The sequence below is a fragment of the Rana temporaria genome, chromosome 5, assembly GCF_905171775.1.
Source record: "Rana temporaria chromosome 5, aRanTem1.1, whole genome shotgun sequence".
NCBI classification, from domain to species: domain Eukaryota; kingdom Metazoa; phylum Chordata; class Amphibia; order Anura; family Ranidae; genus Rana; species Rana temporaria.
In genome coordinates, this window is record NC_053493.1 from 4,763,167 (window position 1) to 4,787,745 (window position 24,579).

At 46.4% G+C, this 24,579-nt stretch overlaps 1 protein-coding gene across 1 annotated transcript in view; it reads right to left on the reverse strand.

Moving 5' to 3' along the window:
* CALCRL (calcitonin receptor like receptor) overlaps positions 1–14,876 on the reverse strand; it is an 83,721-nt gene extending 68,845 nt beyond the window's left edge. The window contains exon 1 of the mRNA XM_040352082.1: positions 14,723–14,876. The gene's annotated coding sequence lies outside the window, so the exon portion shown is untranslated. The remainder of the gene's footprint in view (positions 1–14,722) is intronic.
* Positions 14,877–24,579: the final 9,703 nt, after the last annotated feature.

The window sequence follows — 24,579 nt, forward strand, 5'->3', positions numbered from 1 at the left end:
AGTGCTGTGACCGGCCTCCGGGGATAACACAGAGATGAAACAAATCCTTCTACATACAGTTGTGCTCATAAGTTTACATACCCCTTACAAAAAAGAAATAAATAATAAAACAATATTATATTTAAAAAAATGGGCCCTTTAATAAAAAGATAAAAGAAAAAAAAAAGAAATAAAGAAAAATATATGGAAAAAAGTATAAAAAAAAGGGGGGGTTGCCACCCGGGGGCCCTGGGGACCTCTGGGCCCTTTAATAAAAACAAAAAAATAAAAGAAATATATAAAAAAATATAAATATTTTTTTATAAAAAAAAAAAAAAAAAAAGGAGGGTTGCCACCCGGGGCCCTCTGGGCCCTTTAATAAAAACAAAAAAAATATAAAAAATTATTTTTACAAAAAAAAGGGGGGGGGGGTTGCCATCTGGGGCCCAGGGGAGCTCTGGGCCCTTTAATAAAAAACAAAAAAAATACATAAAAAATTATAATTTATTTTTATTAAAAAAAAGGGGGGGGGGGGTTGTCATCCGGGCACTGGGGACCTCTGGGCCCTTTAATAAAAACAAATATTAAAAAAAAGGGGGGGTTGCCATCTGGGCCCTTTAATAAAAACAAAAAAAATACATAAAAAAATTATAATTTTTTTATAAAAAAAAAAAAGGGGGAGGTTGTCATCCGGGGCCCTGGGGACCTCTTGGCCGTTTAATAAAAAAAAAAAAAAAAAAAAAATATATAAAAAAATATAAATATTTTTTTTATAAAAAAAAAAAAAAAAAAAGGAGGGTTGCCACCCGGGGCCCTCTGGGCCCTTTAATAAAAACAAAAAAAATATAAAAAATTATTTTTACAAAAAAAGGGGGGGGGGGTTGCCATCTGGGGCCCAGGGGAGCTCTGGGCCCTTTAATAAAAAACAAAATAAATACATAAAAAATTATAATTTATTTTTATTAAAAAAAAGGGGGGGGTTGTCATCCGGGCACTGGGGACCTCTGGGCCCTTTAATAAAAACAAATATTAAAAAAAAGGGGGGGTTGCCATCTGGGGCCCTGGGGACCTCTGGGCCCTTTAATAAAAACAAAAAAAAATACATAAAAAAATTATAATTTTTTTATAAAAAAAAAAAAGGGGGAGGTTGTCATCCGGGGCCCTGGAGACCTCTTGGCCGTTTAATAAAAACAAAAAATATATATAAAAAAATGTATAAAAAAATAAAAAAATAATTTATAAAAAATATATATACAAAGCGGGGTTGCCATCAGGGGCCCTGGGGACCTCTGGGCCCCTTACAGGTGTACTGCCTGTACCCCCCTGATGGCAGCCCTGATCACAACAGGAACTACACAAATTACCCTGATCAAAAGTTTACATACCCTGGTGATTTTGGCCTGATAACATGCACACAAAGGTGACACAAAGGCGTTTGAATGGCTATTAAAGGTCACCATCCTCACCTGTGATCTGTCTGCTTTTAATTAGTGTGTGTGTATAAAAGGTCAATGAGTTTCTGGACTCCTGACAGACCCTTGCATCTCTCATCCAGTGCTGCACTGACGTTTCTGGATTCTGAGTTATGGGGAAAGCAAAAGAATTGTCAAAGGCTCTGCGGGAAAAGGAAGTTGAACTTTATAAAACAGGAAAGGGATAGAAAAAGATATCCAAGGAATTGAGAATGCCAATAAGCAGTGTTCAAACTCTAAACAAGAAGTGGAAAATGAGGGGTTCTGGTGAAACCAAACCACGGTCAGGTAGACTAACGAAAATTTAGGCTCAACTTGGCACCTCATGGCAAAGAACTATCTGAGGATCTGAAAAAAAGAATTGTTGCTCCACATAAAGATGGCCTAGGCTATAAGAAGATCGCCAAGACCCTGAAACTGAGCTGCAGCACGGGGGCCAAGACCATACAGCGGTATAACAGGACGGGTTCCCCTCAGAACAGGCCTCGCCATGGTCCACCAAAGAAGTTGAGGTCACATGCTCAGCGTCACACCCAGAGGTTGTCTTTGGGAAATAGACGTATGAGTGCTGCCAGCATTGCTGCAGAGCTTGAAGGGGTGGGGGGTCAGCCTGTCAGTGCTCAGACCATACGCCACACATCAATAAGCCTCCCCCCGCCTCCTTCAACAAGCCTCCCCCTCCCCAACCTCCATCAATGAACCTTCACTCCTCCCCTCCATCACTGAGCCTTCCCTTCCCACCTCCATCAAAGAGCCTTCCCCCACCTCCATCAATGAGCCTTCCCTTTCCACCTCCATCAGTGAGCCTTCCCTCCCCACCTCCATGAACAAGCCTCCCCCTCCCCACCTCCATCAATGAACCTTCACTCCTCACCTCCATCAATGAGCCTTCCCCCACCTCCATCAATGAGCCTTCCCTTTCCACCTCCATCAATGAGCCTTCCCTTTTCACCTCCATCAATGAGCCTTCCCTTTCCACCTCCATCAATGAGCCTTCCCTCCCCACCTCCATCAATGAGCCTTCCCTCCTGACCTCCATCAATGAGCCTTCCCTTCCCACCTCCATCAATGAGCCTTCTCTCCCCACCTCTATCATTGAGCCTTCCCTCCCCACCTCTATCAATGAGCCTTCCCTTCCCTCCACCATCAATGAGCCTTCTCTCTCATTCTCCATCAATGAGCCTTCCCTTCTTTCCTCCATCAATGAGTCTTCTTCCCTCCCCGCCTCCATCAATGAGCCCTCCCTCCTCGCCTCCATCAATGAGCCTTCCCTCCCCACCTCCATCAATGAGCCTTCCCTCCCTACCTCCATCAATGAGCCTTCCCTCCCCACCTCCATCAATGAGCCTTCCCTCCTCACCTCCATCAGTGAGCCTTCCCTCCTCACCTCCATCAATAAGCCTTCCCTCCTCACCTCCATCAATGAGCCTTCCCTCATCACCTCCATTAATGAGCCTTCCCTTCCCACCTCCATCAATGAGCCTTCCCTCCCCCACCTCCATCAATGAGCCTTCCATCCCCCACCTACATCAATGAGCCTTCCCTCCCCCCACCTCCATCAATGAGCCTTTCCTCCCCACCTTCATCAATGAGCCTTTCCTCCCCACCTTCATCATTGAGCCTTCCCTCCCCACCTCCATCAATGAGCCTTCCCTCCCCACCTCCATCAATGAGCCTTCCCTCCATACCTCTATCAATGAGCATTAACTCCCCTCCTCCATCAATGAGCCTTCCCTCTTATCCTCAATCAATGAACCCTCCTTCCTCACCTCCATCAATGAGCCTTCCCTCCCCACCTCCATCAACGAGCCTTCCCTCCCCACCTCTATCAAAGGGCCTTCCCTCCCCACTCCATCAATGAGCCTTCCCTCCCCCACCTCCATCAATGAGCCTTCCCTCCCCACCTCCATCAATGAGCCTTTCTCCCCCCCCACCTCCATCAATGAGCCTTCCCTTCCCACCTGAATCAATGAGCCTTCCCTTCTCACCTCCATCAATGAGCCTTCCTCCCCACCTCCATCAATGAGCCTTTCCCTCCCCACCTCCATCAATGAGCCTTCCCTCCCCACCTCCATCAATGAGCCTTTCCTCCTCACCTCCATCAATGAGCCTTCCATCCCCACCTCCATCAATGAGCCTTCCCTCCTCACCTCCATCAATGAGCCTTCCCTCCCCAACTCCATCAACGAGCCTTCCCTCCCCACCTCCATCAATGAGCCTTCCCTCCTCACCTCCATCAATGAGCCTTCCCTCCCCAACTCCATCAATGAGCCTTCCCTCCTCACCTCCATCAATGAGCCTTCCCTCCTCACCTCCGTCAATGAGCCTTCCCTCCCCAACTCCATCAATGAGCCTTCCCTCCCCAACTCCATCAATGAGCCTTCCCTCCCCACCTCCATCAATGAGCCTTCCCTCCCCACCTCCATCAATGAGCCTTCTCTCCCCACCTCCATCAATGAGCCTTCCCTCCCCACCTCCATCAATGAGCCTTCCCTCCCCACCTCCATCAATGAGCCTTTCTCCCCCCCCCCACCTCCATCAATGAGCCTTCCCTTCCCACCTGAATCAATGAGCCTTCCCTTCTCACCTCCATCAATGAGCCTTCCCTCCCCACCTCCATCAATGAGCCTTTCCTCCCCACCTCCATCAATGAGCCTTCCCTCCCCACCTCCATCAATGAGCCTTCCCTTCCCACCTCCATCAATGAGCCTTCCTCCTCACCTCCATCAATGAGCCTTCCATCCCCACCTCCATCAATGAGCCTTCCCTCCTCACCTCCATCAATGAGCCTTCCCTCCCCAACTCCATCAATGAGCCTTCCCTCCCCACCTCCATCAATGAGCCTTCCCTCCCCACCTCCATCAACGAGCCTTCCCTCCCCACCTCCATCAATGAGCCTTCCCTCCTCACCTCCATCAATGAGCCTTCCCTCCCCAACTCCATCAATGAGCCTTCCCTCCTCACCTCCATCAATGAGCCTTCCCTCCTCACCTCCGTCAATGAGCCTTCCCTCCCCAACTCCATCAATGAGCCTTCCCTCCCCAACTCCATCAATGAGCCTTCCCTCCCCACCTCCATCAATGAGCCTTCCCTCCCCACCTCCATCAATGAGCCTTCTCTCCCCACCTCCATCAATGAGCCTTCCCTCCCCACCTCCATCAATGAGCCTTCCCTTCCCTCCTCCATCAATGAGCCTTCTCTTCCCACCTCCATCAATGAGCCTTCCATCCCCACCTCCATCAATGAGCCTTCCCTCCCCACCTCCATCAATGAGCCTTCCCTCCCCACCTCCATCAATGAGCCTTCCCTTTCCACCTCTATCAATGAGCCTTCCCTCTTCACCTCCATCAATGAGCCTTCCCTCCCCACCTCCATCAATGAGCCTTCCTTCCCCCCACCTCCATCAATGAGCCTTCCCTTCTCCATCAATGAGCCTTCTCTTCCTACCTTCATCAATGAGGCTTCCATCCCCACCTCCATCAATGAGCCTTCCCTCCCCACCTCCATCAATGAGCCTTCCCTCCCTACCTCCATCAATGAGCCTTCCTTCCCCACCTCTATCAATGAGCCTTCCCTCCCCACCTCCATCAATGAGCCTTCCCTCCCCACCTCCATCAATGAGCCTTCCCTCCCCACCTCCATCAATGAGCCTTCCCTTTCCACCTCTATCAATGAGCCTTCCCTCCTCACCTCCATCAATGAGCCTTCCCTCCCCACCTCCATCAATGAGCCTTCCTTCCCCCCACCTCCATCAATGAGCCTTCTCTTCTCCATCAATGAGCCTTCTCTTCCTACCTCCATCAATGAGCCTTCCATCCCCACCTCCATCAATGAGCCTTCCCTCCCCACATCCATCAACGAGCCTTCCATCCCCAACTCCATCAATGAGCCTTTCCTCCTCACCTCCATCAATGAGCCTCCCCTCCCCACCGCCATCAATGAGCCTTCCCTCCCCAACTCCATCAATGAGCCTTCCCTCCCCAACTCCATCAATGAGCCTTCCCTCCTCACCTCCATCAATGAGCCTTCCCTCCCCACCTCCATCAATGAGCCTTCCCTCCCCACCTCCATCAATGAGCCTTCCCTCCCCAACTCCATCAATGAGCCTTCCCTCCCCAACTCCATCAATGAGCCTTCCCTTCTCCATCAATGAGCCTTCTCTTCCTACCTTCATCAATGAGGCTTCCATCCCCACCTCCATCAATGAGCCTTCCCTCCCCACCTCCATCAATGAGCCTTCCCTCCCACCTCCATCAATGAGCCTTCCTTCCCCACCTCTATCAATGAGCCTTCCCTCCCCACCTCCATCAATGAGCCTTCCCTCCCCACCTCCATCAATGAGCCTTCCCTCCCCACCTCCATCAATGAGCCTTCCCTTTCCACCTCTATCAATGAGCCTTCCCTCCTCACCTCCATCAATGAGCCTTCCCTCCCCACCTCCATCAATGAGCCTTCCTTCCCCCCACCTCCATCAATGAGCCTTCTCTTCTCCATCAATGAGCCTTCTCTTCCTACCTCCATCAATGAGCCTTCCCTCCCCACCTCCATCAATGAGCCTTCCCTCCCCACATCCATCAACGAGCCTTCCATCCCCAACTCCATCAATGAGCCTTTCCTCCTCACCTCCATCAATGAGCCTCCCCTCCCCACCGCCATCAATGAGCCTTCCCTCCCCAACTCCATCAATGAGCCTTCCCTCCCCAACTCCATCAATGAGCCTTCCCTCCTCACCTCCATCAATGAGCCTTCCCTCCCCACCTCCATCAATGAGCCTTCCCTCCCCACCTCCATCAATGAGCCTTCCCTCCCCAACTCCATCAATGAGCCTTCCCTCCCCAACTCCATCAATGAGCCTTCCCTTTCCACCTCTATCAATGAGCCTTCCCTCCTCACCTCCATCAATGAGCCTTCCCTCCCCACCTCTATCAATGAGCCTTCCCTCCCTACCTCCATCAATGAGCCTTCCCTCCCCACCTCCATCAATTAGCCTTCCCTCCCCACCTCCATCAATGAGCTTTCCCTCCCCACCTTCATCAATAAGCCTTCCCTCCCCACCTCCATCAATAAGCCTTCCCTTCCCTTCCCACCTCCATCAATTAGCCTTCCCTCCCCACCTCCATCAATGAGCCTTCCCTCCCCACCTTCATCAATAAGCCTTCCCTCCCCACCTCCATCAATAAGCCTTCCTTCCCACCTCCATCAATGAGCCTTCCCTCCCCACCTCCATCAATGAGCCTTCCCTCCCCACCTCCATCAATGAGCCTTCCCTCCCCACCTTTATCAATGAGCCTTCCCTCCCCACCTCCATCAATGAGCCTTCCCTTCACACCTCCATCAATGAGCCTTCTCTCCCCACCTCCATCAATGAGCCTTCCCTTTCCACCTCTATCAATGAGCCTTCCCGACCCCACCTCCATCAATGAGCCTTCCCTCCCCACCTCCATCAATGAGCCTTCCCTCCCCACCTCCATCAGTGAGCCTTCCCTCCTCACCTCCATCAATGAGCCTTCCCTCCTCACCTCCATTAATGAGCCTTCCCTTCCCACCTCCATCAATGAGCCTTCCCTCCCCCTCCCCCACCTCCATCAATGAGCCTTCCATCCCCCCACCTACATCAATGAGCCTTCCCTCCCCCCACCTCCATCAATGAGCTTTTCCTCCCCACCTTCATCAATGAGCCTTTCCTCCCCACCTTCATCATTGAGCCTTCCCTCCCCACCTCCATCAATGAGCCTTCCCTCCCCACCTCCATCAATGAGCCTTCCCTCCCCACCTCTATCAATGAGCATTAACTCCCCTCCTCCATCAATGAGCCCTCCCTCTTATCCTCAATCAATGAACCCTCCTTCCTCACCTCCATCAATGAGCCTTCCCTCCCCACCTCCATCAACGAGCCTTCCCTCCCCACCTCTATCAAAGGGCCTTCCCTCCCCACTCCATCAATGAGCCTTCCCTTCCCACCTCCATCAATGAGCCTTCTCTCCCCACCTCCATCAATGAGCCTTTCTTCCCCCCCCCCACCTCCATCAATGAGCCTTCCCTTCCCACCTGAATCAATGAGCCTTTCCTTCTCACCTCCATCAATGAGCCTTCCCTCCCCACCTCCATCAATGAGCCTTCCCTCCCCACCCCCATCAATGAGCCTTCCCTTCCCTCCTCCATCAATGAGCCTTCTCTTCCCACCTCCATCAATGAGCCTTCCATCCCACCTCCATCAATGAGCCTTCCCTCCCCACCTCCATCAATGAGCCTTCCCTCCCCACCTCCATCAATGAGCCTTCCCTTTCCACCTCTATCAATGAGCCTTCCCTCCTCACCTCCATCAATGAGCCTTCCTCCCACCTCCATCAATGAGCCTTCCTTCCCCCCACCTCCATCAATGAGCCTTCCCTTCTCCATCAATGAGCCTTCTCTTCCTACCTCCATCAATGAGCCTTCCATCCCCACCTCCATCAATGAGCCTTCCCTCCCCACCTCCATCAATGAGCCTTCCCTCCCAACCTCCATCAATGAGCCTTCCTTCCCCACTTCTATCAATGAGCCTTCCCTCCCCACCTCCATCAATGAGCCTTCCCTCCCCACCTCCATCAATGAGCCTTCCCTCCCCACCTCCATCAATGAGCCTTCCCTTTCTACCTCTATCAATGAGCCTTCCCTCCTCACCTCCATCAATGAGCCTTCCCTCCCCACCTCCATCAATGAGCCTTCCTTCCCCCCACCTCCATCAATGAGCCTTCTCTTCTCCATCAATGAGCCTTCTCTTCCTACCTCCATCAATGAGCCTTCCATCCCCACCTCCATCAATGAGCCTTCCCTCCCCCCATCCATCAACGAGCCTTCCATCCCCAACTCCATCAATGAGCCTTTCCTCCTCACCTCCATCAATGAGCCTTCCCTCCCCACCGCCATCAATGAGCCTTCCCTCCCCAACTCCATCAATGAGCCTTCCCTCCCCAACTCCATCAATGAGCCTTCCCTCCCCACCTCCATCAATGAGCCTTCCCTCCCCACCTCCATCAATGAGCCTTCCCTCCCCACCTCCATCAATGAGCCTTCCCTCCCCAACTCCATCAATGAGCCTTCCCTCCCCAACTCCATCAATGAGCCTTCCCTTCTCCATCAATGAGCCTTCTCTTCCTACCTCCATCAATGAGCCTTCCATCCCCACCTCCATCAATGAGCCTTCCCTCCCCACCTCCATCAATGAGCCTTCCCTCCCCACCTCCATCAATGAGCCTTCCTTCCCCACCTCTATCAATGAGCCTTCCCTCCCCACCTCCATCAATGAGCCTTCCCTCCCCACCTCCATCAATGAGCCTTCCCTCCCCACCTCCATCAATGAGCCTTCCCTTTCTACCTCTATCAATGAGCCTTCCCTCCTCACCTCCTCAATGAGCCTTCCCTCCCCACCTCCATCAATGAGCCTTCCTTCCCCCCACCTCCATCAATGAGCCTTCCTCCCCACCTCCATCAATGAGCCTTCCCTCCCCACCTCCATCAATGAGCCTTCCTTCCCCCCACCTCCATCAATGAGCCTTCTCTTCCTACCTCCATCAATGAGCCTTCCATCCCCACCTCCATCAATGAGCTTCCCTCCCACATCCATCAATGAGCCTTTCCTCCTCACCTCCATCAATGAGCCTTCCCTCCCCACCTCCATCAATGAGCCTTCTTCTTCCCCCACCTCCATCAATGAGCCTTCTTCTCCTCCCTCCTCCATCAATGAGCCTTCTCCTCCCTCCTCCATCAATGAGCCTTCCATCCCCACCTCCATCAATGAGCCTTCATCCCCAACTCCATCAATGAGCCTTTCCTCCTCACCTCCATCAATGAGCCTTCCCTCCCCACCGCCATCAATGAGCCTTCCCTCCCCAACTCCATCAATGAGCCTTCCCTCCCCAACTCCATCAATGAGCCTTCCCTCCTCACCTCCATCAATGAGCCTTCCCTCCCCACCTCCATCAATTAGCCTTCCCTCCCCACCTCCATCAATGAGCCTTCCCTCCCCACCTTCATCAATAAGCCTTCCCTCCCCACCTCCATCAATAAGCCTTCCCTTCCCTTCCCACCTCCATCAATGAGCCTTCCCTCCTCACCTCCATCAATGAGCCTTCCTTCCCCACCTCCATCAATGAGCCTTCCCTCCCCACCTCCATCAATGAGCCTTCCCTTTCCACCTCTATCAATGAGCCTTCCCTCCTCACCTCCATCAATGAGCCTTTCCTCCCCACCTCCATCAATGAGCCTTCCCTACTCAACCTCCATCAATGAGCCTTCCCTCCCCACCTCCATCAATGAGCCTTCCCTCCCTACCTCCATCAATGAGCCTTCCCTCCCCAACTCCATCAATGAGCCTTCCCTTTCCACCTCTATCAATGAGCCTTCCCTCCTCACCTCCATCAATGAGCCTTCCCTACTCAACCTCCATCAATGAGCCTTCCCTCCCCACCTCCATCAATGAGCCTTCCCTCCCTACCTCCATCAATGAGCCTTCCCTCCCCACCTCCATCAATTAGCCTTCCTCCCCACCTCCATCAATGAGCCTTCCCTCCCCACTTTCATCAATAAGCCTTCCCTCCCACCTCCATTAATAAGCCTTCCCTTCCCACCTCCATCAATGAGCCTTCCCTCCCCACCTCCATCAATGAGCCTTCCCTCCCCACCTCCATCAATGAGCCTTCCCTCCCCACCTTCATCAATAAGCCTTCCCTCCCCACCTCCATCAATAAGCCTTCCCTTCTCACCTCCATCAATGAGCCTTCCCTCCCACCTCCATCAATGAGCCTTCTCTCCCACCTCCATCAATGAGCCTTCCCTCCCCACCTCCATCAATGAGCCTTCCCTCCCCAACTCCATCAATGAGCCTTCCCTCCCCACCTCCATCAATGAGCCTTCCCTCCCCAACTCCATCAACGAGCCTTCCCTCCCCACCTCCATCAATGAGCCTTCCCTTCCCACCTGAATCAACGAGCCTTCCCTCCCCACCTCCATCAATGAGCCTTCCCTCCTCACCTCCATCAATGAGCCTTCCCTACTCAACTTCCATCAATGAGCCTTCCCTCCCCACCTCCATCAATGAGCCTTACCTTTTCACCTCTATCAATGAGCGTTCCCTCCTCACCTCCATCAATGAGCCTTCCCTCCCCACCTCCATCAATGAGCCTTCCTTCCCCCCACCTCCATCAATGAGCCTTCCCTTCTCCATCAATGAGCCTTCTCTCCCCACCTCCATCAATGAGCCTTCCATCCCCACCTCCATCAATGAGCCTTCCTTCCCCACCTCCATCAATGAGCCTTCCCTCCCCACCTCCATCAATGAGCCTTCCCTCCCCAACTCCATCAATGAGCCTTCCTCCCCACCTCCATCAATGAGCCTTCCCTCCCCAACTTCATCAATGAGCCTTCCTCCCCACCTCCATCAACGAGCCTTCCCTCCCCAACTCCATCAATGAGCCTTCCCTCCCACCTCCATCAATGACCTTCCCTCCCCAACTCCATCAATGAGCCTTCCCTCCCCACCTCCATCAATGAGCCTTCCCTCCCCAACTTCATCATGAGCCTTCCTCCTCACCTCCATCAATGAGCCTTCCCTACTCAACCTCCATCAATGAGCCTTCCCTCCCCACCTCCATCAATGAGCCTTACCTTTCCACCTCTATCAATGAGCCTTCCCTCCTCACCTCCATCAATGAGCCTTCCCTCCCCACCTCCATCAATGAGCCTTCCTTCCCCCCACCTCCATCAATGAGCCTTCCCTTCTCTCCTCCATCAATGAGCCTTCCCTCCCCCACCTCCATCAAGCCTTGACCATCCATCACCCTGTCACCGGTTGGCCGGTTTTCCTTCCTTGGTCCTCTTTTGTTTGGTCATTAGTCAGGACGTTATGGCTGATTGGTGTACATCAGAGTTCTGATTCGTTAAAAAAAAATGTACACATTACAGATGTGAACGCGGCGATCTGAACGCAGCATACCGGAGCCCTAGAGATGAATTTCAGGCAGATATAAAATACACCAATTAGTGCAGCTTTGCAATCATTAATACATTGCGAAGGGCTGGCTCACATCACAAAAACGCACTCCAGATTGGTTGCCGATGCATTTCTGCATGAACATCTTTAATGGGGTTTTGCTGCATTCCAGTGCATTGTTTCTCTTTTTCCTTGTTTTTTTAACTGTACTGGGGTCTGGTGCATTTCTTATGCATTCCGGTGCATTTTTTTAATGCATTTTACCACATTCCACAGTCCAGTGCATGAAAAAATGCAGCATGTTCTATGCTTAACCTTCTATGCATGCGTTTTTGATACAGAACAAAAACACACTGGACTGCATGTGGTGTGAACTGACCCTTAATACAAAAGCCATGCCGGTAGCTGACTATTTAGGGTATTGCGTTCCTGCAATCTGGGGGGGGAAGCAGCACAATGAGCCAATCCGTGGGGCTGCAGAGCTCATGTGCTTACAAAGAGCATGCTGATCATTACTGTGCTGCTTTTCCTTTCACTTTTAATATAAAATATAATTATATATATATATATATATATATATATATATATATATATATATATATATAGACCAACGCCCCCCCCCCCTCATTAATATCAGTGTGAGGAATAGTGCCCCAACATTGGTATCAGTGGGAGGAATAGTGTCCCATCATTGGTGTCAGTGGGAGGAATAGTGTTCCATCATTGGTGTCAGTGGGAGGAATAGTGTCCCATCATTGGTGTCAGTGGGAGGAATAGTGTCCCATCATTGGTATCAGTGGAATGAATAGTGTCCCCTCATTGGTGTCAGTGGGAGGAATAGTGTCCCATCATTGGTGTCAGTGGGAGGAATAGTGTCCCATCATTGGTATCAGTGGGAGGAATAGTCTCCTATCATTGGTGTCAGTGGGAGGAATAGTGTCCCATCATTGGTATCAGTGGGAGGAATAGTGTCCCATCATTGGTATCAGTGGGAGTAATAGTGTCCCATCATTGGTGTCAGTGGAGGAATAGTGTCCCATCATTGGTATCAGTGGGAGGAATAGTGTCCCATCATTGGTATCAGTGGGAGGAATAGTGTCCCATCATTGGTGTCAGTGGAGGAATAGTGTCCCATCATTGGTATCAGTGGAATGAATAGTGTCCCCTCATTGGTGTCAGTGGGAGGAATAGTGTCCCATCATTGGTGTCAGTGGGAGGAATAGTGTCCCATCATTGGTATCAGTGGGAGGAATAGTCTCCTATCATTGGTGTCAGTGGGAGGAATAGTGTCCCATCATTGGTATCAGTGGGAGGAATAGTGTCCCATCATTGGTATCAGTGGGAGTAATAGTCTCCTATCATTGGTGTCAGTGGGAGGAATAGTGTCCCATCATTGGTATCAGTGGGGGAATAGTGTCCCATCATTGGTATCAGTGGGAGTAATAGTGTCCCATCATTGGTGTCAGTGGGAGGAATAGTGTCCCATCATTGGTATCAGTGGGAGGAATAGTGTCCCATCATTGGTGTCAGTGGGAGGAATAGTGTCCCATCATTGGTGTCAGTGGGAGGAATAGTGTCCCATCATTGGTGTCAGTGGGAGGAATAGTGCCCCATCATTGGTGTCAGTGGGGGGGGAATAGTGTCCCATCATTGGTGTCAGTGGTAGGAATAGTGTCCCATCATTGGTGTCAGTGGGAGGAATAGTGTCCCATCATTGGTGTCAGTGGGATGAATAGTGTCCCATCATTGGTGTCAGCGGGAGGAATAGTGTCCCATCATTGGTATCAGTGGGAGGAATAGTGTCCCATCATTGGTGTCAGTGGGAGGAATAGTGTCCCATCATTGGTGTCAGTGGGAGGAATAGTGTCCCATCATTGGTATCAGTGGGAGTATAAGTGCCCCATCATTGGTATTAGTAGCAGTGGGACCCAGAAGAAAACCTGGCAGTTCACCCTTCCCTATCTAAAATAAAGATGCTTTTTAAGGCACAACAATAACGTATTAATTGTATTATTATTGTCATTATTTAGTAATTAAATTGCAATTTATATAAGAAAAAATATTAAATATAAAATAAAGTGTACGCAAAAAGAATCTTGTTTTATGTCTACGTTTTAGACCAACGCCCCCCCCCCCCCCAATTATATATATATATAATTATAGTTTTTTTGTGCATTTAAAGACAATTATATCCCCAAGCATTCACTTACTGTTGATTGATTGTTGACTACTCTTTTGGTAAAGAAATTAAAAATAAAAATAAAATGGGGCTCAAATGAAAAATATAAAATAAAATAAATAATAAAAAATAAAATAAATATATATATATATATATATATAGTACAAATTTATTTTGTGTGTACAAATATACACGTAGAAGAGTGTACGCATAAAAAGACGTTGCGGTCATAGTTTGCCCCAAGCCTGTTTCCTTCCCCTTACTGCTGATCGATTCCCTCCCTCTGCTGGGAGTCGGTTCCAAGCCACAACTACTCTTTCTGTAAAATAATACTTTCTGAGCTTAGTGTTGCTCTGTCCCTCCTCTAGCTGGAGGTCGTGTCCTCCGTGTTCTTCCTCTGAGCTCCGTCCCAAAAAAATCCCCCCCCCCCTTCATGTACTTAAAGTTCCCGTCATGTCCATCCTTTCCCTTCTTTCCTCCAGACTGTACACATGACCCCCCCGCCCCCTCTCTCATAGATGTGAACTGACACTTATACATGCAAATTAGCGGCACTTGTCTTTTGTCACTCGCTCTCTGTCCCTCCACTTCGGATCGGGTGTCATTCAGAGAGGAGATCCTCTAATTACCCCCCCGCCCCTCCCCCCTCAGAGGGTAACAACTCAAATATGTAATAAAAATAAAAAATATGTCTACTTTCATATGCGCAATGTGCGCTGCGCTCCCTGACATGCGATATAGAGAAGGAGGAATGGTGTGCAGAGCTGGGGGCGATGCTAGGGGGGGGGGCGATGCTCTGCTCCCATCCTGTCCCTGATAAGTCTCTGCTACAAATCACAACATAAAAGTAACACAAATAAATTAACAACAAAACACACAAAGCCGCTGCGTCGTCTGATGGAAATCTACGAGACAAACTTGTCCGCAGCCCGGCCTGAAGTTTAGGAAACATTTGTACACATTGTATCCACTTCATTCCCGGGAGAGATAATAATAATAATAATAATAGTAATAATAATAATAATAATAGTAATAATAATAATAATAATAGTAATAATAATAATAATAATAATAATAATAATAATAAGAAGAAGAAGAAGAAGAAGAAGAAGAAGAACTCACCGGGTTTCGCACGCACAGACAAAGCGTTACGTTCCCCTTTTCAATAAGTCCTGACGATCTTCCCGAAGACTTGACGCCGGTCCCCTGGTGACGGCGAGCCGAGCGAGCCGAGGAGGATTAGCTGTCGAGGGAAAGAGAAGGAAAAAAAAAAAAAAAAAAAGAAGGAAAGCCGAGGCTGTTGCTTGAAGTGAGTGAATGTATGTGAACATCAACAGGAAACATGCGAGCTTCCTGTGACATCACCGGCTCCGCCTGCGCTCGGCTTCCTCGCCGGAGAAACTTCTCCCTCTTCTCCTCTGACTTGGACTGCTGCCGCGTTCCAGGGCGGACCGCCGAAAAGCCCAACCGTCTTCCCAAAACCACAGGATACGGCTTTTCTCTTCAGGAAGTCCGTCTCCCGCTGAGCTCCCAATTCATTCTTCACTCTGCCAATTGTGTTTTCCTTTTTCTGATGTCACACTGCATGGAAACATAGAAGAGAAACACCAAGACTGACCCCTTTTCAGATCTTTGTTATTATTATTATTATTATTATACAGGATTTATGTTATTATTATTATTATTATTATTATTATTATTATAATACAGGATTTATGTTATTATTATTATTATTATTATTATTATATAGGATTTATATTATTAATATTATTCAGGATTTATTATTATTATTATTATTATTATTATTATTATACAGGATTTATTATTATTATACAGGATTTATTATTATTATTATACATGATTTGTTATTGTTATTATTATACAAGATTTATCTAATTATTTTTATTATACAGGATTTACATTAATATTATACAGGATTTAGATTTTTATTATTCAGGATTTGTTATTATTATTATTATTATTATTATTATTATTATTATAATACAGGGTTTATATTATTATTATTATTATTATTATTATTATTATTATTCATGATTTATTATTATTATTATTATTATTATTATTATTATTATTATTGTTATACAGAGTTTATACATGTATTGTAACTATTATTATTATTATTATACAGGATTTATACATTATTTATTATTATTATTATTATTATTATTATTCAGGGTTTATATACATTATTATTATTATTTATACATGTGTTATTATTATTATTATTATTATTATTATTATTATTATTATTATTATATAGGGGTTATACATTTATTATTATTATTATTATTATTATATAGGGGTTATACATTTATTATTATTATTATTATTATTATTATTCTTATTATTATTCTTCTTATTATTATTATAATAATACATGACTTATACATTATTTATTATTATTATTATTATTATTATTATTATTATTATTATTATTATTATTATATAGGGGTTATACATTTATTATTATTATTATTATTATTATTATTATTATTATTATTAATAATATTATAATAATACATGACTAATACATTATTTATTATTATTATCATTATTATTATTATTATTATTATTATTATTATTATTATCAGGGCTTTTTTTCTCAGACAATAGGTGCAGGAACTCCCCCTTTCCGAGTCACCCCATTTCTCCGCCCCTTACCCACCTCCCAGTACCGCCCCTTTTAGACAATATAGAACCAAGTATCATTTTGTGGTGCTAAGTAATTTATATGGAATTTGGTAATGATATCAAGAAAAGCAGTAAAATAGATCCCCTGCAGCCAGCAACAATAGATCCCCCTAACAACAATGGACCACCCACAACAAAATGTCCCCGCCAGCAACAATACTCACGGCAGTATCAACAGATCTCAGTACAGTCAGCCTTAATAGACTCTCTGGCTGCCATCAACAATAGACCCCTCCCCCAACAGTAGATCTCTTTCAGCAACAACTGAGCCCCAGCAACAACATAAGACCCCCCCTAGAAACAATAGGTCCCCCACCAGCAACAATAGACCCCCTGCAAAAATAGATCCACAGCAGTGAGCATCAATACCCTGCAGCACACCCCAGCATCCCTTGCTATTCATACAGTCAGTTCAGAAGGTGCCGGAACTGCGTTCCCCAGCGTTCCCGCTGAAAAAAAGCCCTGATTATTATTATAAAGTATTTATACATTTATTATGATGATTATTATTGTTATACAGGATTTATACATTTATTATTATTATTGTTGTTATTTTACTGGATTTATACATTTATTATTATTATTATTATTATTATTATTATTATTATACATTATTTATTCATTTATTTTTATTATTAATATTAATATATAGTATTTATACATTTATACATTTCAATCTTGTTACATCCACCAGAATTTGTATTCTCCTGTACAATCCATAATGATGATGGGTTGATAGAATTTAGAATTGATAATAAATTGCTACTTCCTACAATACACACAATTAGGCTCCATGCACACTGAAGCTAAAAAAAAAAAGCTATAAAAAAAACGCCAGAAGCTTTGCAGGGAGCCTTTCAACGTTTTTTTTTAGCATTTTTGAAATAGTGTTTAGGAGTTTTTCAGTGTAGTGTTTTTTAGCTTTTTTTTTCAATGGATAAAAAAAACGCTAAAAAATGCTGCGTTTTTCAGCGTTTTGCGTTATTTCCCGCCGAAAAACGGGCACTTTGAACACAAATTTCGGGCATTCAGAAAAAAGCCAATAAACTCCACTGCTCATTAACACTAAAACACGCCCAATTACGTTTTTGAAACTTCAATTTTCAAAGACGAAGTTGCCTACACACCATCGTTTTCTCACAATGTTCTTGCAAAGCGAGGTTACGTTCTCACCACTTTTTCCATTGAAGCTCGCTTCATAAGTAGCTTCTGGGCATGCGCGGGTGAAAAAACGTTGTTTTAAACGATGTTTTTGCTACACACGGTCAATTTCTGTGAAGTAAAAAGTGCACTTTTTAAAAAACGACACATAAAATTGAAGCATGCTTGAATTTTTTTTGGTCGTTTTTTACAAGACATAAAATGACGTTTTCCCCCACACACGGTCAATTAAAGTGACATTTTTGAAAACGTCATTTTTTTCCATCACATAAAGTGATGGTGTGTACGCGGCATTAGAATAACAATAACATTGTAACCCCCCACCTGCAGTACTACAGATAAAAATAAACAAAAGCTAAAACTACTACAAATAATACAAATAAATAAATATTAAAAATAAATAGGACACAATACAAACAATCAGTAATCGCCTATCAGCAATACATGTCATGTAACATTGTAATTAAATGAATTCCCTCATATAATAAATACTCTTTGAAAAACAAAACAAAAAATAAGTATATAAAATATATATATATATATATATAATACCCTCTGAATCTATCTATCTATCTATCTCTATACCTAGATTTATAGATATATATAAAAAATATTCTCCAAAAAATAAAATAAAATACTATCTAAAAAAAAAACAAAACACATAGGGGCAGATCCACAAAACAATTATGCCGGCGTATCTCTTGATACACCGGCGTAATTTTAAATTTACCGCGTCGTATCTTTGTTTTGTATCCACAAAACAAGATACAACGGCATCTGGGATCGATCCGACAGGCGTACGTCTTAGTACACCGTCGGATCTTAGGTGCATTTTTTCGGCGGCCGCTAGGTGGCGTTTCCGTAGAATTCCGTGTCCAGTATGCAAATTAGCTAGATAGAAAAAATAGGACCTCTAGCCATGATCATGATGGACAGAAATGTTGGGACTTGTAGTCACACTTATGTATAGGAATGCTGGAACCTGTAGTCCCAATGATGTTGGACGTGAATGCTGGGACCTGTAGACCAGGCTGTAGATCTCTTCTCCCCCACCTCATCTGATCCTCATCAGATCTCTTCTCACCCCCCACCTCATCTGATCCTCATCAAATCCCCCCACCTCATCTGATCCTCATCAGATCCCCCCCACCTCATCTGATCCTCATCACATCTCTTTTCACCCCATCTCATCTAATCATCATCAGATCTCTCCCCCACCTCATCTGATCCTCATCAGATTTCTTCTCTCCCCCACCTCATCTGATCCTCATTAGATATCTTCTCTCCCCCACCTCATCTGATCCTCATCAGATTTCTTCTCACCCCCACCTCATCTGATCCTCATCAGATCTCTTCTCACCCCCACCTCATCTGATCCTCATCAGATCCCCCCACCTCATTTGACCCTCATCACATCTCTTTTCACCCCATCTCATCTAATCATCATCAGATCTCCCCCACCTCATCTGATCCTCATCACATCTCTTATCACCCCCACCTCATCTGATCCTCATCACATCTCTTCACTCCCCCCACCTCATCTGATCCTAATTAGATCTCTTCTCTCACCCCACCTCATCTGATCCTCATCAGATCTCTTCTCACCCCCCACCTCATCTGATCCTCATCAGATCTCTTCTCACCCCCACCTCATCTGATCCTCATCAGACCCCCCCCCCCCACCTCATCTGATCCTCATCACATCTCTTTTCACCCCATCTCATCTATTCATCATCAGATCTCTCCCCCCACCTCATCTGATCCTCATCAGATTTCTTCTCACCCCCACCTCATCTGATCCTCATCACATCTCTTATCACCCCCACCTCATCTGATCCTCATCAGATCCCCCCCCACCTCATCTGATCCTCATCACATCTCTTTTCACCCCATCTCATCTGATCATCATCAGATCTCCCCCCCCACCTCATCTGATCCTCATCAGATCTCTTCTCACCCCCACCTCATCTGATCCTCATCACATCTCTTATCACCCCCACCTCATCTGATCCTCATCAGATCTCTTCACTCCCCCACCTCATCTGATCCTCATCAGATCTCTTCTCACCCCCACCTCATCTGATCCTCATCAGACCCCCCCCCCCACCTCATCTGATCCTCATCAGATCTCTTCTCTCCCCCCACCTCATCTGATCCTCATCAGATCTCTTCTCTCCCCCCACCTCATCTGATCCTCATCAGATCTCTTCTCTCCCCCACCTCATCTGATCCTCATCAGATCTCTTCTCTCCCCCCACTTCATCTGATCCTCATCAGATCTCTTCTCTCCCCCACCTCATCTGATCCTCATCAGATCTCTTCTCTCCCCCCACCTCATCTGATCCTCATCAGATCTCTTCTCTCCCCCACCTCATCTGATCCTCATCAGATCTCTTCTCTCCCCCCACCTCATCTGATCCTCATCAGATCTCTTCTCTCCCCCACCTCATCTGATCCTCATCAGATCTCTTCTCACCCCCACCTCATCTGATCCTCATCAGATCTCTTCTCACCCCCCCACCTCATCTGATCCTCATCAGATCTCTTCTCACCCCCACCTCATCTGATCCTCATCAGATCTCTTCTCACCCCCCCCCCCACCTCAATGTTCTTTCTTCTAAACCCTGTCAGATAACCCAGACTCCCATACATGGGCGTCTCATTTCCTATATTAGACCTCCAATCTTTCTCCATCATCTCCGCCGCTGTTTGCAGTAAGCCCTCGCTGTCCATTTCCCTCCCCCCCCCCATCCTCTGTCTTCTCTCTGCACCTTCTCTCCTCTCACCCCCCCCCATCCTCTGTCTTCTCTCTGCACCTTCCCTCCTCTCACCCCCCCCCCCTCCCTCAACATTTCATTCTTTTGTTCCATTACTTTTCCAGCCATTATATTCCGCTCCCAACCAATTATCCTGATGGTCTGCCAACCCCCCCTCCCCCTCCCTCCGCGCTTTGCAGATACAAGGCTTCCTATATATATCACCTCATTCTCCCCTCTCTTCACCACATCCCATAATTCAATCTCCACTTATATCATGGCAACATAGAGAAAGATGAGATCCTTCAGTCTGTGAGGATAACTCAGTAGTGTTGATTTATAAAAAAAAAAGAAAAAAAAAAAAGACATAATAATTTTCTCAGTGAAGGGCAAGTACATTCGCTCTGTGTTAATGAAAAAACAAATGTAAAGAGGCTTTATCCTGTGCTGTTCCAATGTAAATCAATTTATTTGATATGGAAAATATCACATTTAACCACTAGATGGAGCTACGTGGTATAGGAAAATTCCTATGATACTTGGCACCATCTAGTGGTCAGACTTCGGGCCGGATCCACAAAGAAGTTACGCTGGTGTATCTATTGATACGCCGCGTAACTTCTATTTTGCTGCGGCATATCTTTGTTTTGTATCCACAAAACAAAGATACGTCTGAAGCTGGGCTAGATCCGACTGGCGTACGTCTTAGTACGCCATCGGATCTAAGGTGCATATTTACGCTGGCCGCTGGGTGGCGTTTCCGTCGATTTCCGCGTTGAGTATGCAAATTAACTAGATACGCCAATCAACAAACGTACGTCCGGCCGGCGCATTTTTTTTAGTTTCCGTAAGGCTTTTTTCTGCGTATAGTTACCCCTGATCTATGAGGCGTATCCTATGTTAAGTATGGACGTCGTTCCCGCGTCAAATTTTTAATTTTTTACGTCGTTTGCGTAAGTCGTTCGCGAATAGGGCTTTGCGTAGAATGACGTTCACGTCGTAAGCATTGGCTTGTTGCGGGTTAATTTCGCGCATGCGCACTGGGATACCCCCACGGACGGCGCATGTGCCGTTAAAAAAAATATGTAATTTACGTTGGGTCAAGACGTATTAGCATAAAACATGCCCCCATCACATCCATTTGAATTGCGCGCCCTTACGCCGCCAAAGTTACACTACGCCGCCATAACTTACGGCGCAAATTCTTTCAGGATAAGGAAAATACGCTGTAAGTTACGGCGGCGTAGCGAATCAACAATGCGCCACGCTACGTGGATCTGCCCCTTGGTATTTACCATTTAAAAGCATTGAAAGCAAAAAATGACCTACCGAAAATGCATGCACCCTGTGCGAATAGGGTGTAAACCCCCCCCCCCCCCAAAAAAAACCGAATGTAAATGGGATATATCCTGTGCTGTTTGAATGTAAATATTTTTTTTTCCATTTCCCTGCAAGTACATTCTTACTGTGTGAATAGGGGGTAAAAAAATTCCCCCCCAAAAAACGAATGTAAATAGGATATATCCTGTGCTGTTCGAATGTAAGTCAATCCATTTAAATGGAAAATATCACATTTGGCCACTAGACGGAGCAAAGTCATATAGAAAATTCCTATGATATGTCACTCCATCTAGTGGCCAGGCTTGGTATTTTCCGTTTAAAAACAAAGGGCCAGATTCACAAAGAGTTACGCCGGCGTATCAGAAGATACGCCGACGTAACTCCGAATCTACGCCGTCGTATCCTAGGGTGCAATATTTACGCTGGCCGCTAGGTGGCGCTTCCATTGCGGTCGGCGTAGAATATGCAAATGAGTCGTTACGCCGATTCACGAACGTACGCTTGCCCGTCGCAGTAAATTTACGCCGTTTCCGTAAGAGATATGCGGCGTAAAGATAAACATGCCCCCTAGGTGGCGTATCCAACGTTAAGTATGGCCGTCGTTCCCGCGTCGCAATTTGAAAATTTTACGTCGTTTGCGTAAGTCGTCCGTGAATGGGGCTGGACGCCATTTACGTTCACGTCGAAACCAACGACGTCCTTGCGACGTCATTTACCGCAATGCACGTCGGGAAATTTTAGGGACGGCGCATGCGCAGTACGATCGGCGCGGGAATGCGCCTAATTTGAATGATCCACGCCCCCTACCCGGATCATTTGAATTACCCGCGCTTACGCCGGCCCCTTTTACGCTACGCCGCTGCAACTTTACAGGCAAGTGCTTTGTGAATCAAGCACTTGCCCGTAAAACTTGCGGCGGTGTAGCGTAAATGCGATACGTTACGCCGCCGCAGATGTACGAGAATCTGGCCCAAAGAATTTAAATATATCAATTTGACTATGGAAAGTGCATGCGCATTCTTTCTGCGCGAATAGAGTGTAAAAAAATATATATATTTATAAAAAAAAAGAATGTAAATAGGATATATCCTGTGCTGTTCGAATGTAAATATTTTTTTTTTTTTAATGATGAAAATTCTGTGTTTGGCCACTAGATGGAGCATTTAGGAATTTCTTATGATACGTAACACCATGTAGAGATCAAATGTAATGTTTTCTATTTAAATGTAATAAAAAACATTTAACCAGCGCATAGGACATGTTTTTATTTTTTATCCCATTAGCACTTTTTATTGGACCGACGCCTATGATGCTTTCGCTCCATCTAGTGGCCAGACTTGGTATTTACCAATTTAAAGCATTAAAATGCAATGGGGTAGATTCACGTACGGGCGCGCAATGTTACGGCGGCGCAGCGTATCGTATTTACGCTTCGCCGCCGTAACTTTTACAGGAGCAAGTTCTGTATTCACAAAGCACTTGGGGCCAGATTCACAGAAAAAGTACGCCGGCGTATCTGCTGATACTCCGGCGTATTTTCAAATTCGCCGCGTCGTATCGTTATTTGTAATTCACAAACAAAGATACGGCGGCTTTTGGCTAAGAAGCGTATGGCCTTCGGATCGTAGGTGTAATTCTCCGGCCGCCGCTGGGTGGAGTTTGCGTAGTTTTCCAGCGTCGCGTATGCAAATTAGCTGTTTACGGCGATCCACGAAGGTACGCGCGTTCGTCGCATTCTCTTACGTCGTTTTTTCCCGTCGCAAAGTTACGAGTGCTATTTAGATGGTGTAAAATTACACCAGCCATGTTAAAGTATGGCCGTCGTTCCCACGTCGAATTTTAAACTTTTTTTTTTTTTTTGCGTAAGACGTCCGGGAATACGAAAGTACGTTACGCACGTCGCCGTTCAAAAAACACGTCGGGAGCGCCGTAATTTCGCGCAAAGCACGGCGGGAAATTTCCTTACGGAGCATGCGCAAAACGTTCGGTGCCTAATTTAAATGGTACACGCCCCATTTGAATTAGGCGGGCTTGCGCCGGACGGCTTTACGCTACGCCGCCGCAAGTTTACACGCAAGTGCTTTGTGAATCAAGCACTTACGCTGAAAACTTGCGGCGGCGTAACGTAAAGGGGTATACGTTACGCCGCCGGAATTGTTCGTGAATCTGGCCCACGCTCCGTAAGTCGTAGCGGCGGCGGCGTAGCGTAAAAGGGGCCGGCGTAAGCGTGCGTAATTCAAATGTGGAAGGGGGGGCGTGTTTTATTTTAATTTAGGATGACCTGACGTGATTGATGTTTTGTACGGATGGCGCATGCGCCGTCCGTGTACATATCCCAGTGTGCATTGCTTCCAAGTACGGCGTAACGACGTATTGGTTTCGACGTGAACGTAAATTACGTCCGGCCCCATTCGCGAACGACTTACGCAAACAACGTAAAAAATTCAAATTTTCGAAGCGGGAACGACGTCCATACTTAACATTGACTGCGCCTCCTAATAGCAGGAGCAGCCTTACACCGAACAAGCCTTAACGCAAACGACGTAAAAAACGAACGCCGGGCGCACGTACGTTTGTGAATCGGCGTAAGTAGCTAATTTGCGTACTCGACGCTGAAAACGACGGGAGCGCCACCTAGCGGCCAGCGTCAGAATGTACCCTAAGATACGACGGAGTAAGAGAATTACGCCAGTCGTATCTTAGGCTACAGTCGGCGTATCTACCTTTCTGAATACAGAAAGAAGATACGCCGGCGCAGCTTTGAATTTACGCCGGCGTATCTATGGATACGCCGGCGTAAATCGTTCGTGAATCTACCCCCAAAGAATTTGCATATACATTCTTTTCTGAGTGTAAAAAAAAGCCCCAAAAAACAATCAATCCGATTTAAATGGAAAATATCACAATTGGCCACTAGATGGAGCTAAGTCCTATAGAAAATTCCTGTGACACGTCACTCCATCTAGTGGCCAGAGTGTAATATTTCCATTCAAAAATCAGAATCCAGAA